Raw genomic sequence first — 19,204 nt, 5'->3', positions numbered from 1 at the left:
ACTCCTAAACGTTTGGTGTAAGGGGATGGTGAGATGATGGTGTTATTTAGAGAAAAAATCTTAAATGTGTTAGTGGGGGAGACAAATCTATTAGGATGGAAGATCATAAGTTTGTTTCTTTTAGAGCTTAATATTAAATGAACTTTTGTGAGCCAAGATTCAACTGCAAGGAAGGATTCCTGTGTTAGATTCTGGAGTTCCTGAAGTGAGGGAGCAGCACATATCACTGTTGAGATGTCGGCTTATTGGATGAGTGAAGCTTGTGGGATTGACAAGAGGAAGTTGTTTGCAAATACTGAGAATAGAAGTGGGCCTATGATGGAGCTTTGAGGGACACCTAGGGTTATTAGCAAAAGGGGTGACAGGGTATGTTGCCAAGAAACTGCTTGTTGGTGTCCAGTAAAGTAATCCTGGAATCAAGCAAGAGTAGAGTTACAAAAACTTAGATCAGAGAGGACATTTAGAACTTTAGAATGAGAAATCATATCAAAGGCTTTTGATATGTCAAGGAAGATAGAATTTACATAGTTGTTATTGTTCCTGTGATAGTTGACAGTGTTAGTAAATGACATTAGAGCTGTTGATGTGCTATGGTATGATCTAAAGCCATGTTGAGTGTCAGTTAAAAGTTTTATCACAAAGACTTCTTCAGAATGAGATATAAATTGACACCTCACACATGCGCACACACACACACATATTGCATATATATATATATATATATATATATATATATATATATATATATATATATATATATATATATATAGTGGCACATTAGTGTCTAGCAGTGTATTCTCTGATGCCTCTGGTGCCACAATGTCAGCTGTAGTCTCATATCAGTTATCATTTATCCAGTGGTGGCTGATGACTTCAAATCAAAGGGAGGCTGCAGTAAACAGCTGAATGGGTGGGGTCAATGGGAAGGGGTGTGGCCAACTAGAAAGGGGAGGATCTATGCTCAAAACCACAAAAACTAACTCTAATTACATACACTGCCCTGGGTGCCAAACCGTCATTATGAGAGTCCAGTCAAGACAAAATGAAGTGTAGAAGAATACAAATATTTCAGTGCATTGGCTGCATGACAGCTTACTTAATATCTAGATGGAAACAAAAGGTTGTGAGGCATAAAAAAATAAATTAATTTTTAAAAACATTACTGGAATGCCAGTCAAAATCAGGTATAAGAAAAACAAGCAGCAATCAACTCAAACCACTTCTCCTTGCACTTCAGTTCTAATTATAATTTATATTCAGCTTTATTAAAGTACCAAGTAACATGCTGAAAGTAGCAATCTATGTGATGCCCCCACTTGTAAAAATGTTTCTTATCCAAAAAAGACCTGCTGCCTGACAACTATCTACTTGTTTCATGGGGAAAACATGATCAAAGTAAAAAATGAAAAGCAAACAAGAAACAAGCTCAAGATACATTGCTTAAAGGATTACTGCACAGGTTATGGACCATGCCTGATAGATTGGCATTCTGGTTAGTTCACAGGTAAAGCCTGCAAAGAAGACTGCAAATCTCCATCAAATGTAATCAGCTTCTTAAAATAATGTAATTCTGTCCTTTATAACAAATACTGTCATATGCATTTCAATACCCAAGGCTTATACATTATCTAGTTATGTAAGTATTATCTGCATGGCAACAACAGAAAGGCTTTCAATGTTGGCAATTCTTTAACAGTATGCTTATTAAAGCTTACTTGCATCTTATGATCTCAGACAAGCTTACCTGATGGTCATTAAAGCATTGCTACTTAAACACAGAGCAATAGACACTTTCTGAGTAATAAGCATAAATCAACAGTACAGAAATATGACAGAAACCAGACCATTCTGCAAAATCATGGACAGATGAAAAGCCACTGTAGTACTTGTGTCTATCTTGGATGGGGGGATACTCTGTACATTTACATTGCATAACTGCTTCTTGCCTTGCTTGGACACATCTAGAGTCGCTACATGGGGGAGTGGGGTGCAACAAGTATGTCACAATTTGAAATGTCTCTGGCTGACTGTGATGGCCCTGATACATTTGTCATACATCTCAAACTCAGAACAAGAAATCTGGACACAGCCATACAAAGAAGTGGGACAAAGGCCCAAAAATAAGGACATTTTTTAAATATTGCTCTTATAAACTTAGAAAGATAATAGAATAGTAGGCCTTGCATTAGTATGAATTTTCTGAAGGGTATGAAATCTGAAACTCAAATGTCTGTCATTATTTTCTAACTTCAGACTTTAATGATTTGCCACTAATTTGCCAAAAAAAACCACAATTTTATGAAAAATGGGCCAAAAACATGATGCAAAAATATAAAATAGTCACACAATACAGCTGGGAACCTGTCAAAGAAGGGACACTTTTTAATATTAGTACTGCTAACTTGAGCAGCTGACAAAATGAAAGAATCTACATGCATTTCTGAAATAAAAGTAATCTATAACTCTGATTATTACAGTTATTTCTTAATTGTAAACCCTCCATGTTTTCTTCCAAAATTGCTATTTTGTGGAGGGAATATAAGGGGAAGAGCAACATTTTGAGTCAAAATCGGGGAAAGTTGAGAGGTTTGGCTATGCCTAATTCTATAAAGCAATTTATTCGCATGTACCTCTCAACCTGTTAATGCAATAAATCTGGACAAGGCCAAATATATTGGGGGAACATATATACAGTACTAAAAATTGCTCTTGTATAAACTGAGACAGTTGATAGAATAACAGGTCTTACTTTAGCATGCATTTTTCTGAAGGTTATGAAGTCTGAAACTCAGTGTCTGTCATTATTTAGTGAATTAATTCCTAAATGATTTTCCAGAAAACCACAAATTTTATGAGGAACAAACCAAACATAAAAAGCAAAAATCTATTCATTCTATGAAAATATGGACAGTTGGGATATATAGTTCAGCTGGGGCTGTCTTTGAGTTTGCCGCCCTTCCCACTCACAAAATCATGGTCGAATGGAGCCTCCCCCCTGCAGCCATTCCAATGATCAATTACTTGGCTATTTCACTCCATTTACCATAAACACTAATGTGCATACTGCTTTACTTCTATTATGATTTGGACTTAATTTGAAAGTTTTATTTTGCATTTTACAGCACAAACACTAAGACATCTGCTAAACAAAGCAATGCAGTCTCACAATGAAAACAGACTTAGCATTAAAATGTCTCTGCCCTTGAAACTCACATTGAAACAGCATTGAAACCCACATTCAAAGAAAATACATTTTGCCAGTGGCAGATAAAGATTAACTTTGGGCTGTTTTCAAATCACAGGCCCCTTGCACATGAAACATACATGTGCTCTTTGATACACCTTCCTGATTGTACTAAATTATATTCCTTGTACAATACAGTACAGTTGTTAGAGGCATTTTAAATTTATTGTTTTGAACATTTTTCCAGTAAACAATGAAACAAAACACATGCACCAATAATGACAAAACTGCCCAATTCAGAACATTTTTCCAGTAAACAATGAAACAAAATGCATGTACCAATAATGACAAAACTGCCCAGTTCAGAACATTTCCATCATAAAGGTCTACTCAAACTTCTACAGTCCACCATTATCAGTAAATATACACAATCTCTGAAGAAGTAAAAGTCATCTAAATAATTCCACATTAAGGAAATCTGTAACTAATGAAGAGGTTGCTGCTAGCAAACACTTTTATATTTCATGGTTTCATCGAAAAAGAAAGTGTCTGTTGCCCCTGAGGAATAAATTGCCTATATTACATTAAAAAAATGATAAGCTAGTAATATTGCAATAGGAAATGAATGGCAAACTGATAACAAGTTCATAGCTAGTATATTCTCCAAAGGGAACATTCTCAGTACGGCAGAATCCATCCCTTGTGGGAGTAGAACCCACAGCCTTCTACATCAAATGCAAGTACACGACCTGTTGTGCTATTAACAATGCAAGCAGACTTAGCATAAGTAGCAGTAAACTTCTCTTCCCCTGCAGCTCTCAGCTCCTTGTAAAATCTACTCAATACTCAACTGCATCTCAACTTCGCAGCACAAGAAATCTGGAAAAAGCCAAAATTTATTGGTGGGGGGGGGTCAAAAGCCCAAAAAACAGGGACACATTAAACATTGCTTGTATAATATTGGAAAGTTGCTAGAATAAAATGCTGTGTTATCACCATACATTTTACTGCCAAGGTCCCTGTGCAAAACAGTCAGAGCAACATACCACTATGTCAAATCAGCTGCTTATTGAAAGAGAGGAAGACTGAAACTTAAATGGCTATCATTTAGTGAATTCAGTTCTCACCATAGCTGTCAACCTCTTAGCACAAAACACCTGGACAAACCCAGTAATGAGGGAATACAGCCCTCAAACATATTCAGTGAATTCAGTTCTTGCCATAGCTGTCAACCTTAGCACAAAAAAAAACTGGACAAAGCCAATAATGGGGGAATACAGTCCCAAAAATAGGGACAAATTTCAAATATTCAGCTTATAAACTTAAAAAATTGCTAGAATAAAAGGTTTTGTGTTACTATGTATTTTCTAAAGAATATGAAGTCTGAATTTCAAATACCTGTCAATTTTACTTATTTAACATTTGTTAACCAGGAAAGTCTGATGGAACAAAAACAATTTTCAGCAGAGGCCCAGGGAGAAATACTGCAGACACATGTCTTTGTAAAATGGCAGGACACCAGAGCAAACCCACGAAGGAGATGCAGACTCCACACAGAAGGCACCCCAGCCAAGAATCAAACCAGAGAACCTATAGCTGTGAGGAAATAATGCTACCACTGTACCATCAAATATTTAAGGAGCTAAGCATTCAGAAACCTGAAGTTTGAAATTCAAATGCCTTTCAATTTTATTTAACATTTGTTAACCAGGACAGTCTGACTTGGAACAAAAAAACAATTTTCATCAGAGTACCAGGAAGAAATAATGCAGGCACATGTCTTTGTAACATGGGAGGACACAAAAGCAAACCCATACAAAGAGAAGATGCAGATCCCACACAGAAGACACTACAGCCAAGAATCAAACCTGGTGCTTTGAGGCAAAGATGCTACCACTGCACTATAAAATATCTAAGCATTTAAATATTTAGAAACCACAGATATTATGAGGAACAGAACAGATCAAATATGAGGCAAAAATCTGCACATTTTTTACAAATGGTGGTGAGTAGGGAATTCAGGCCTTTGTCACCTGCATACAAGGTACAGAGTTCAAGCCTGAGGTATTCCCTACCAAACCACCATGAGTTTGCTCTAGCTACCAGTATATAGCAACTTGGGCATTTCATACACACACCTTGCTGATATCCAAACAGTCCCTTTGCTGATGCTGAGCAACCCTAGATATCTGAACTGTCCAAATCCTCCTTGTGATTGGTCCAGCACACCTTGTTAGCTGCTACATGCAACTTGATTGATCCAGCCTGCTGCTGCAGTCTGGAGTGCCTCCATTCTGTGATGTCACCACCACACAGACTGCTGGGCATCTTGGGGCTGAGATGCCTTTCCCCCTATCTAGACTGCTGAGAGTGTTCCCGTGTATCAAGAGCATGCTCTGGGGATTACAGTGTTTGCTTTTGTGGTTCTTAGTTTTATTTTAATTTGTTTTCTAGGTGGGAGAGCTGCAGTCTTATAGCATGAGCCGCCCTTGCATTTATCACTTGTATTATTGGGTTTACAAGCTCAGCACCTTAGTGACCTTTGCAGCATTTGCCTCCTCATTCCTAATGTGGCCACAGTCCATTGCCAAACACACTCATCTGAAGAATATACCCACAGGCAGTGGATGTGTTGCCTATATATGTGATACAGATGACAGACTTACATCTTCACTACTTTATTTTTCATATTATGTGAGATTTGGTGCTTTTGACAATCAATTGTATGAGTCAAGTGGTTCTGTGACACACACGCTAAGACATTTATTTATTTATTTATATTTGTTTACCAGGGTAGTGCACTGACCTCAACAGCCCATTTGCAGGCACATCCCAGCCTCCCAGGTCAATAGGATCACAAAAGAAATGAGCAAATCATATTTACAAATGGATATGCTAAAAAACAAATATATACACACATTTACAGATGCAAGAACATGCTGCAGCATAACATTCTGACTCTACACAATATAATTTAGCACTTTTGTCTCTATTATTACAGACATCTTCAGAATGACATATAAACTGACACTTTGAATACATATAATGCAAAACTCCATTTACCCTATAGTTGGAGTTTTTCAGTTATATGGATACTGATCGGAAGATGTCATACGAGTAGCCAGCAGTGTAACCCCTGATGATCTCTTCTAATAGCTCATAGAATATGTGTACACCTTAACTAGCAATATATCTGCATGTACAGAATTATCACTGATGCATTGCTTTGCAAGACATTATAAGTAGAATGTTTCATCTTGATGAGGGTAGTTCTTCATGGCCAGCATTTATTTATTTAACATTTGTTTACCGGGAAAGTCTGACTTGGAACAAAGGTAATTTTCAGCAGAGGCCAAGAGAGAAATGCTCCAGATGCATGTCTTTGCAATGTGGGAGGAAACCAGAGTACACAGGGAAAACCCACATGAATGCAAGGAGGACATGCAGACTCTGCACAGAAGGTACACCAGCTGAGAATCAAACTGGAGAACTTCTTGCTGTGAGGCAACAATGCAATCGCTGCACCACTGTGCCCTCCATAAAAAGCATGGAACGCTTCAGGAATTTGCATGTCATTCCTTGTGCAGGGGCCATGCTAATCTTCTCTGTCACGTTCCAATTTTAGTATATGTGCAGCCGAAGCAAGCATAGATAATGCCACATAGGAATTTGGTTTGTGTCCTTGTTCCTATGGGTTGAGGAGGAAATATTGCATTCTATTAATTAACAGTTTTATGGAAGCATGATTACAATATATGTGCAGGGTCCCTGGCCATGCTTTTCAAAGACCTCACCCACCATGTCGCGTATCTCAGCATATGTATAGGTAAAAGGGTGTTGTATATTAATATATTAGCCCTGCGCATCCTTTTTCCAGACTTTGTGTGATATACACTGACAGCTGGTGCAAGGGGTTACAGAAACATGTTGGAAAGAGAGACTGCTACTGAATTTGGTGTTATGGTGCTACTATGCACATTATTGAATTTTCAGGTGATTGACATAGATCATACCTATGTATCATTATAATACATATATACCATATGGGTATCAATATGCTACACATAAAACATGCATGTATTATTAATGTTAAATGCATGCATATCCATAACAAATTTTTATATACAATACAGATATTTTAGTATGTTAAATATAAGCATACATATAATGCATGGTGCCATGATATGAAATAATGCTGCCCATCATATTGCCACCTTTTTGTCTTTCACTCATATTGTTGGGCATGGATGGTCAGATCTGCCTTTCCATATGTCCAAGTGGAAACCTTCCATGATCCATAGCCATAATCCATGGGCAAAATCATAGATACATCTTTTCAGTGTTAAGACCAAAATAAATAAATAAAAAGCAAAAGCTCTTCTTTGCTCACTAACAGTTTCATAAAGTAAATAAATAAAAAGCAAAAGCTCTTCTGGGCTCTGAAACAGTTTCATAAAGCAAGGCTGGTACTGTACTCCCACAGCATTGGAAGCTATCAAACACACATGCTTTGCAGCTTGTGACTGGAATGGCCAGCCACCCTCTTCACCATGTCCCAGTTACAACTTTGTCCATTGCAAATGAACACATCAGTTTGATGGTGTGATATATGGTCCTATTCACACATCTGGCATTTTTATAATACTACCCTCACATTGGTAACAACAGTCCAAAAGTCAAAATGCATGGTTTTATACATACATACAGACACACTCAGATAGCCTTCAGTAGTCATCTATCATAGATGGTCATTCCTCCACTGGGAGCACCACCTAAGTTATGCATGCTAACCATAATCTTGCCCTGTCCCTAAATGTAACACTTTATTTTACTGTACAATGCCCTTTCTATAATACCACAGCAACACAAGACACTTCAACACATGTTGCATGCTTCAACATATACTTGCACTACACTAAATCTATCTCCCTAACCCTTACTCTAACCCTATCCAGGAAATGCGTGCACAACACTCAGACTATCCTTTTATCTAGCCCTTATTTTAAATTTTACTCCCAAAACTCACTCGCACATTCCTAACTCCCTAATGCAGAAAACTATACTTAACCTGCCACAATCCTTCTTCAACTAGCAATGTACTCAATAGTATGCATATTTGATGAGTTTTCATGTGAGAATACACTTTTGTTGGAAGAAACATTCAACCATGTCTGACTGACCCATGTATACTTATGCGTGTGTGTGTGTGTGTGTATATATATATATATATATATGTATAGGGAGAGAGAGAGAGAGAAATAGGGGGGGAGGGAGCTGGTTTGCACGAGAGCCGGGTAGGAGAGAGAGAGTGGCAGACAAAGAGAGAGAATAAATCTGTTCTTTGTACACGAGTTCTGCACTCGATGATTTACTCATTTTCTAAGTACTTTAATGCTCACTAAGTAATTTGTGCATTTTACTGAGATTTGGCACAGCATACTGGAAACAATAATATGATAATGATGTTCATTGTAACTACTTATTGTTATAACAATGTGCATTTCTTTTCTGCACCATATAACACCATCTACTATGCTGTGTAACTGTTTTGGAATCCTACAGAAAGACTGACATTATGCAACTGCTATGTAGAAAGAAAGATAAAACATGGTGGACTGCAAGCAATAATGCAGTCATAATCTGCCAAAAATGTATGTGGGACAAGCAACAAAAGAGTGAAATATCATATTTTCCAGAATACTGGATGTTTGGATGCCCCTGTAATTACTACATGTTTGTAAGAAAGAAAGAGAGAAAGAGAAATGGAAAGAAAGAAAGAAATAAAGAAAGAAAGAAAGAAAGAAATAAAGAAAGAAAGAAAGAAAGAAAGAAAGAAAGAAAGAAAGAAAGAAAAAGAAAGAAAAAGAAAGACATGCTTGTCAAATAGTTATTCCCAGCATGTTCACACTTATCCTATGCTATATATAAATATAATAAAATGCAATGTGTTGTATTGGAACACTTATTGGATTTTTCTTTCAGACAAGACACTGAATATCCTTCCTGGCATGAAAGCCAGACACTAATTAAAAATATTACAGTAGCAGTGCATTTAAAGAACAATACATGGAACTCTTCAGATGATTCTTGGCACACGTAAGATAGAACTTAATGATTTAATAAAGGGCTAGCCCTATTTCTTTCTATTTATATCACAAAGGCAGCCTTTTAAGTACTGTGAATAGGAGGACAGTTTTGTTTTGGGGTAAGGATGTTCTTATAATTAAAACTATCTAGGGAGCCGAGATCACCAGTATATTTTCTTCATCTTTTGTTGATTGGATAAAACACAAAAGGAAACGTGATTATTGACTGCTTGATGAGGGAGACTGCTGGCTGTGCACTAAAATAAAGATTTTATGATATTAAAAGAAAATAATGTAGGAAGTACAATGATTAGCACTGGAGGATATCAAAGTGAATGTCAGTGAACACTAATCATATTTTTGTATTTAAATAAAAAAATATCAAATTGACAACTGATAAGAATTACATCTCTGATAAAGCTAGAAAGCAATTTATAACAAGAAAAATGATAAATGGATTTCAAATGACTGGCTCTTAAAACAGGTATTGTTTCACACCCTCTCTCAGGGCCTCCCACAACATCTGGCAAATTAATCTCTCCAAAAATATCCCTCTAGCAGTGTCCTCAGATTGTGAAGAATGACTTCTATAATACCAAAAATAGTTTTCTGGCTTAGTTTTAAAGCAAGAGTTCATATACAAAAACTGCCAGTTAAAGTCAGAAACAGAATAATTTATTTTCATTAAAGTGCATCTAAAGACTTTATTACAACTGGTGCGGACACTGTGCTTGTTTCCATATCATCCTTGTTTTCTGAATTGTTGTTTCTATTACTTAGTCATTAAAATGAGTCCAGTTTTTTGAGAACAAAGGACATCTACAAATCAAGCATGTATGTCTGCAATTGTTCAAGTTCTTGAAAAATCCTAATCATTACTTCATATATATCTGTCTTGTTATTTTCTACTGTCTTCCTCTATTGTTTCAGACTTTTCCCAGAATCAGTGCTTTGTACAGTGAATCTGGTCTTTACACTATGTGGCCAAAATATTAGAGGGTTACATTTACTAACATACATTCCAGTGAAGTCTAGATTTATTTTCTAAAGTTTTGATTGAGTTTATCTTCTTCCATGTCACACAATTCTTTAGGTATTTTCTTCTGATACCATGGGCCAAACTCATCAGTCTTCCAGGATACAACTTTACTTATAGTCCAACTCTCGCAGATATGTGTTATTGCGGGTCTATATCATATTATTGAAATTCCTAAACATTGAACACTATAAGCTCAAACTTGGAATCTCAAAATATGATATCATCGAAAGCTCAGAACTGCGATTTTTTTCCCTGGGAAAAAATATGCTCTTCCGAGAAACACACAAAACACAAGCACACCAAAAAAACAGCAATCCACACACATACACTTAAAATCCTACATCTAACCCTACACTAAACTGTACATATACTACTATCTATCCACTTACCTTAACCCAAACCCTAACCCTAAGGTCCGTTACTATCGCACACTCACCTGACCCGTGCCCTAACCCTAAATCACCTACCCCGCCCCAACCCTAAAGTCTGTAACTATTGCGCACTCACCTCACCTGCGCCCTAACCCTAACTCACCTAACCCGCACCCTAACCCTAACTCCCACACAATTGCACACTTACCTGAACCCGACCCGTAACTTTCCACCACAGTGCTGAAAATAGTGAAGCCACAGAAACGGCCAGCTGAATTATTTCCCTAGGAAAAAAATTTGGTGTTCTGCAGCTTTGCTATTTTCAGCATTCGCTGTTTTGGGGTCGATATTAGAACATTCGATGTTTTAAAACTTTGATGTTCTAATATAGACCCATTATTGCTAGGAAGACCATAACATTGATTATATGGAGCTTTGTTGCCAATATGATAGCTTTGATGCTTAATATTTTATCCACATTTGTCAGAGATTTCCTTGTAAGAACCATGTGTTATTTGATTTAATTTCTCCATCTGTAGGGATCAGGAAAATAAAATCTGTCACTATATTCATTTCTTGCACATTGATTTGCATGGAGATTGTACAGTTAGATGGCATCACTTCACTTTTTAATGTTAAGTTACAAACCAGGCTTTGTACATTCACTTTCATCTTCATCAACAGACTGTACAAATCTACACTGCATCCAGCCATCAGTCTAATATGATCTCCATATCACAGGTTACTAATATTTTTTCTGTTTAATTCTTAATCTAACATTTCATTAATTTATCCAAGTAAGTACTTTACCTGATAAAGTTGGCCTATAAATTAAATAAGTAATGTGACAATATACAGGCTTGCCACTGCTTTTCCAGACTTGAACAATTCCTTTTTTTCCAAATGTGGTTTTGTTGCTTCTTGCACTGCTAATAGATTATTTAAGAACAATTAATGTGACTTCATAACTTAGTTTCCTTAAGAACACCAAACAAATAGTTTGCTATGGTGTACACAATCAAATGATGTGGACTAGCAAATACACAAAAAGTAAACATTTTGAGGGCACTCTCTTGCATTCTCTGGTATCCAGAGGATATTGGCAATTTCATCTCTGCTGCCTCAGACTTTTCTTAAACCCACTTGTACATCTGTCAGTTCTTAGTTCAGGTATTGCTGGAGTATAACTTTTAGGATTTTAACCATTATTTTGCAAGCACATAAAACAAGTGCATTTGTTTGATAATTTGAAGGCTCTTTATTTTTTTCAGACAGGAATGCATATTGACCTTTTCCTATCCAATGATCATTGTTATGTTTTTCAAATATGCTGGTAAATTATGAGCAACACTGTAACAACCCACGTTTGCATTCATTTCCAGCCTTTCCTGTAACTAGTCTAGTCCACATACAGATGTGCTGTATCCAGGACTGTTTGTAAGCTTCTGAGCATTGTCAAAGTCTAGTCTTTAATTTTTCCCTTAGATCTGCTAGTTCTCTCCCTCCATGCACTTTACCAGACTTCTTGTAGCAATTATTGTAGCACACAAAAATGCTACCAGTACTAAACGTTCTGCAAGGAAACAGCTCCAGTACTTATTATTAATGCCCACCCATCCAGGCATGTCTAAAGGTCAGTTCCCTGTGCTTTCTCCTATTAACCTGGTGAACTTGGGCATTCTGAGACAATGTAGCAACTGCCTCATGTACACTGACAACCCTCTCCTCTTACTGCCCAACACTCAGACTTGTGAGAGATGCATTATATATCCAAATTGGAAGCCACATGCTCTCCAGCCAAGACCAGAATAGCTGGTCAAGAAGAGAAGGTCAACACTTGCACCACACCACATGGAACACATAGCCCTCCAGAACACACACAAGCTCTGCCTTCATATAAAACTACAAACCATGCAACCACCTTCACAGAGCCTCTCAATAAAATCTACCCAAACAGCAGAGACCACCAAGGTAGAAACGCACTTGACCACCACAACACAGCACTAATCACGAGACACATAACTCTCCTAAACAGTGTGTCACTCAACCAAAGCCCCTAAGGCAAAACATCATGCCCAACACACACTAGTCATAGGTGATTCAATAGTGAGGCACACTGATGTCCCACTCACTAGGTTGAATAAGGAGAAAGTAACAGTCAGCTGCCTGTCAGGCGCCAGGATCTGCCACATAATGCACACACTCAGGTCCCTCAACAACAGGTACAAATATGACTCTATGGTGTGGTGTGAATGACCTGAGATGTACCTCCCTAGACTACATGAAAAGAGACATGGAGGAGCTCTTGGATTATGTAGCCCAAGTGGGTATGACCCTAGCTCTGAGCAGCATCCTACCATCACCCAGAATGATACCACAGTACAAGCAGAAAATTATTGATTTCAACAATTGGCTAAGTGTCTGGTGTCATTCTAAGGGGATCTAGTATCTGTCTGCCTGGGATGACATGATTAACAGACCTCAATGCTTTGCCAGATGTGGTCTGCATCTGTCACCCCTTGGCTTCCGGATATTGGCCAAGGCTCTTGCCACCCCTATAGTGCCATTTTTAGGTGGTGTTCCAAAGACTAAATTACCACTGTAACAGCTACAAACAAATGCAATCTGAGGGTCATGCTGCTCAACACTATAAGTCTAAATCTTAAAATACACTCATCTGAAGCAGTCTTTAAAATGGAGAACATTGACATTTGTGCCATAACACAGACCTGGTTCAACGCAGCAGAAAGCACCCCTGCACTACCACGCTATAATTCATTCCACACCCTTTGACCCCAAAACTTGGACCGAAGCGCCAAAGGCAGTGGTGTTTCCATATTCATAAAGGATGCCCACACCTCCAGACTGGTAGTCCAAAATAACACATCTGAGATTCTTCAGGTGCAGTTAACATTAGGTAAGACAGTGATTCAGGTCGTAGCCTGCTATAGGTCCCCAACAATGTCCTTAGACTCACACTCCAAGTTCCTAAGAACCCTGAAGAATATTAGGGTCCAACCTAACACTCTCATACTGGGCAACTTCAACTACCCCTCCATTAACTGGGAAAACTACTCATGTACCAGTACACTTGCCCAACGTTTCCTGGGATTCCCCCCTTGCAAAGGTAACCACCATGAAAAACTTCTCCAAAGCTATCTTCGGGCTCCTAAAAACAGAGGTGGCTAACTTCACAGCACCCATGCAAATGGAGAATACTTGCATGACCGCCGAATCATACACCAATGCACTGTACAAACACGGACACAAATGCATGGATCTTGCCATACCCAATAGAACCAAGATGCTCTCCTCCAAAAAAAGGAAGCCAATCTGGTGGTCCCCTGCTATAAACAAAATCTACAACAGAAGGAGGAAACTGATGCAGAATAAGGTGAAGTCCCAAGACTGGAAAAACTCCCTTATCAGCCTCAACAAAAAGTTGAGATCCCTCATCAAATCCTCTAAAGCTAGATATGAAAACAGAATTGCCGCAGATAGTAAAGACCACCACAAGGTCTTCTATAGTTATGTAAAGAATCTCCACTGCAATACCCAGATTTGCCCTAAGCTACTGCACAATGGTACCTCCTATACCAAGCCAACAGATAGTTCCAATATACTGGCCAACAGATTCATTGACAACTTTACCCATCTCTCTCCCACTCCAAAGGACCAGTCACAATACCAGTAGATTGCCAGGCACCCAGTATTACTGCTGCACAGGTTAAAACAGCACTGTCTAAGGCCAAAAATACAGCTTCTATGGGACTCAACAATATCCCTGGCTGTGTTCTACATGAACTACAGAGTGAACTGGCACCTCACCTTTGTGTCCTGTTCAATCACAGCCTCACCTCAGGCTTTGTCCCTACCAAATGGTGCACTGCTACAGTCATTCCTCTCCACAAAGGAGGAGTGACTACAGTCCTTGGGAACTATCTCCCCATTAGCCTGATGAGTCTGATATGCAAAGCTATGGAACGCATCATCATGGACCTAATAAACAAGGATATAGGGAATCTCCAATCTCTGGATCCCACACAGTTTGGTTTTGTGAAGGGTAGATCATGCCTGCTCAACTTCTTTGAGTCAGTCATCAGAGCTGTGGAAGAAGTCAAGGTGGTTTATACAGCCTACCATGATCTGGCCAAGGCCTTTGATACCATTCCCCACTCAGGAATCATAGAAAAACTCACTAAGCTAGGCATCAACCCCTATATCACTAGGTGGGTTGCAAACTGGCTCACAGGTAAAACCCACAGTGTGAAAGTAGATGACTCCAAGTCAGACTGCTGACCTGTCATGAGTGGAGTCCCACAGGGTTCGGTCCTGGGTCCTCTCATGTTTGGTATTTACTTCTCTGAAGTCTAGGCCAGCACAAACGGACTCTGGCTGACAAAGTTCACAAAAGATTGCAAGTTGGATGCTATTATTAACTCCCCAAGTGATGTTGACATCCTACAGAAAGGGCTCACTGAGACCAATGACTGGTGTCAGAACCATGACCTTAGGCTCAATGGCAAAAAAGGTATCGTCATCCCCTTTGGAAAAAAACCTGGTTCCCATGAATTACCACATTGATGGTAGCCCACTGAACACAGAAGGCATTATAAGAGATCTGGGAACACAGCTTAGCAGCAAACTCTCTTTTGACCACCACATTGCCACTGTGGTCAGAAAGTCTTTCTGTGTCGCACATCTCATTACCAAGGGTTTTGCATCCAGGAAAATGAGACCATTGTCTCCCTCTACTCTTCCCTCATTAGGCCAGTCATTGAGTAGAGTGCTCCATTTGGCATGTACCTAGCTAGACACCTGCAACAACTGGAGAGGCTGCAAAAGTAATTCACAACGAGGATCTTAGGCCTTAAATATTTGTCTTATATGGACAGATACAAAAAACTCTAACTATTCTTTGTCTCGTATCGCCTACTTACAGGCGAACTCTGCTTGACTTACAAAGCCATGTCTGACCCAGCTCTTTTAGAAATGCTACATCTAAAGAAATCCCAATCACTCTGCACCACATGCTCAACCTCATTACCACATTCAACAGAACATGCTGGAGGGACAGGTTCATACCCAGAGACTGCCCATGCTATGGAATAAACTTGCCATACATGTCAAGCAGACCACCTCACTGACCCTCTTCAAGAGAAATATTGATGAGTGGATGGGAAATAGAAAATTCACCCCAGGGATCACTCCAGTGGCTTTACTTGACAGAGGCACTGGGAGCTAAGGTCGGGTGGCACAATACCAGGGTAATCCTATGGGCTAGGCTTGTAAAGGCTCCAGGGCTATTAGTCTATTACACATCTATGAACCTATGAACATTATTCCATATAAGTTTAAAGAATTTAGATGGAATTCCATAAAATCTTGTAGCCATTATTATAATTGCTGTCAAAGGCCTGTTTGACTACACTCACTGTGATTTTTGGTTCTAGTTTAGAGGGAATGTAATCATATTTTTAATGATGTTTGGGTCCTTTTTATATAGTTATTCTTTATATTTCTGCCACCCATTCATAGTATCTTCTGTTTATCATATCATTTTTACAGGGAAGTTTTCCTTGCCATTACCAGTCTTCTTTAAGAGATCTCTTATCTTTTCCATTGTATTATTTTATCCCAGTTTTTTGTATTGCTCATCTAAATATACCTTCTCATCTTGCTTGCTATTCTCCAGAATTCTTTATTCAATTTAAGATATTCTTTTCTTTCTCCAATGCTTTTCTTCTATTTCTTTTCTTGGCGGCTTCTGAAGACTCCACAGGCAGTCGTTTTGCCTTCGTAAGCTTTACCAACCAAAAAACTCATAATGTTCACAACTGAAACACAAAAAACCCTGACTGAAGAACTGCAAATCATGGAAGACAGGGTGAAGATAAGATAAGCACTTTTCTTCCTTTACTTTACAAACCAGAACTTCATCAAATAAAAAAACACTGATTATGTGTCTCCCTTTTATATTACCCAAGATTAAAACCATCCAATACCTTCTTAAGCTTTATATTTGGAATATGTTTTGTTACCACCTTTTGGATTATATCCTGATCTTCTACCCACAATGCTTTGGGCAATCTATCCACCATATCCTATCTCTTCAATCTGTTCTTCACCTGCACTACATATTCACATGGAATATTGCTGAGATAGATTGCTGGCCTGTGGGCTTTTCTTGGTTCCTCTTCCTTGATTTTAAGCTTTGAGATGAGAAACTAATGGTCTGATCCACAGTTATCTCCAGGTCTTGTTTTTGTTGCTGCTATAGAAGTTGTCCATCTCTGTCTGCAAATTTTGTAGCCAGTCTGGTTTTGAAGTTGGCCATAAGGTAGCATTCATGTTAGGTTGTTAAAAGAGAATGTTTGCTATAACAGTGAATTCTCTTAGTAGAATTCTACTGTTATGTGTCTCACTTTACATCATACTCCAATATCAGATTTGCCTTTTGTCCCAGCTGTTCTTTAACTATCAACTTTAGCACTCCTATCACCAGTGCTAAATGTATTCTATATATATTTTTTTATATTCAGAAGTAGGTGCAAATCCTCATAAAACTGATCACATTACTTCTCTTTTCCCCTTTGGTATCAGTAAATGGAGCATAACTGTATATCAGTGTAATTTTGAAAAGCCTGCCTTAGAAACTGTCTGAAGTAATTTTCTCTTCTTTTTTGGCTGTACTCAAAGAATGATTTTGACATCCTTTTATTTAGTATATGGGCTCCTCCATTCCTTCTGCAGCATCCTTGCCCACAGTAGACGATCATAAGACTGTCTTATCTAAGATGACCTACTGTAGCCCATTTCAGAGCACTAAGTCTGAAGATACTGATATTTGTTCTTTGAAAATGGGCAAACCATACATTAAATCCTGATTGGAGAACTAACATTCTCAAGCAGAATGTACAGGTAATGCCCATTGAAAAATAAGTCCACAGGTTTGCAACAGCACATTGAGCTCGGACTGTAAGGAAGCTAACAGGTGCCATAATTTTATACTCACTAAGCAGCACTTTCGCTGGTTAGAGAATGTAAAATTAAAAGAAACAGGATATTAAAAAAAGGATAGAGAAATGTGTGTGTGTGTATGTTTATGTCTGTGTGTGTGAGTGCATGTTTGCATAAAAGTGAGAGTGAGATCAATCAAGCCATTATTTTATGATAACTTTTTCTGTTTAGCGATTGTAAAATTAAAAGAAACATTTATAAAAAAGAATGGAAGAACAGTGTTTATGTGTGAGTGTGTTTATGTTTCTGTGTGCGTGTGTGTGTGTGTGTGTGTGTGTGTGTGTGTGTGTGTGTGTGTGTGTGTGTACACATGCTTGTATGAATAAAACTGGAAGTATGTGTGTAAGACAGAAAATGATTGATCAAGCAGTAGCAGCAGCAGCAGTTAAAATTAAGAGGTATGCATACCTCACAAATTCTCAGCTGAATAAATCTAGATAAAGTCTAGGCCAAGGCTCAAAAATAGTTTCAGATTTTAAACATTGCTGTTATAAAAATAGAAAGTTGCTAGGATAAAATAATTTGTGCTAGCATGCATTTTCTGAAAAAACAAATACTTAAACTCAAATGCATTACATTGTTTAGTGACTTCAATCCCCAATGGTTTGCCAACAAACCACAAATAGTATGAGTAACTGAGCCAAAATATGAGGTAAAAATCTGGACTTTCTTTAAAAATCTTATATTTTTGCTGTAAAATATATCCTCCAGCCCTATTTACACATACTAGAGCAAGTCTGAGACATTAGGAGGAGGAACTATTTAAAAAAAAAAATATATATATATATATAAATAAATATATATATATATATATATATATATATATATATATATATATATATAAATGAATAATATAGCAATAATAAAAAAATAAGTAAAACAAAACAATTTTACAGAGAGACCATTCTCTAACTGAAATAATGCCTTCCAGTGTGTCTGTGTTACTGTGTAATTAATGCCCTTCCAGGGGTATACAGGCCTGCCGCCACGTTGTTTACCCATTGCAACATGGAATTTCCTTTCATCTCTATGGATCTCGGTCGGTAGTCACTGTCTTAGATTTGATCTACCCATTTTATAAGCTCTAGCACTACTTTCCCAGTACAATGACTCTTTCACTATCAGGCCTGAGGTTGCCATATTCCAGTGTCATTTTGACATTGTTAGTTTTTTTTTTTTTTTTTTTTGTATGGATTTCATGGCAAAATAATTTTGTAATGGCTTGCAATTACCTTCTTCAATGAAAGGTGCATAGTCCAGTTTGTCTGTTATGGTCTTCCCCTTTTAGGTACCCTTAAATAGTGTAGCCCATCACTTCCCTGTAATTGATAATCCCCTTTACCATGATAAGATACTGCTCCAAGAGTTAGTTTTTTGAATTACTCATATAATTAATGTCAAATATAGGTTCATAGGTTGGTACAAGGCTATCGGCCCTAGGGCCTATACAAGCCTAGCCATAACAATTCCCTGGCTATTTCTTCCCACACTATTTACTTCCCTG

The 19,204-nt window shown here is 38.0% G+C and overlaps 1 non-coding gene across 1 annotated transcript; it reads right to left on the bottom strand.

The window, feature by feature from the left end:
• Positions 1 to 6,725: 6,725 nt before the first annotated feature.
• Positions 6,726 to 6,833, bottom strand: LOC122807332. The gene has a single exon (XR_006365642.1). It is a non-coding gene; the product is annotated as a U6 spliceosomal RNA (small nuclear RNA).
• Positions 6,834 to 19,204: the final 12,371 nt, after the last annotated feature.

Source organism: Protopterus annectens, chromosome 7.part0 (genome assembly GCF_019279795.1).
Source record: "Protopterus annectens isolate FY-2018-M chromosome 7.part0, PAN1.0, whole genome shotgun sequence".
Taxonomy (NCBI): domain Eukaryota; kingdom Metazoa; phylum Chordata; order Ceratodontiformes; family Protopteridae; genus Protopterus; species Protopterus annectens.
Note: the sequence above shows the minus strand (reverse complement) of the source record. Positions and strands in the feature narration are given on the sequence as shown.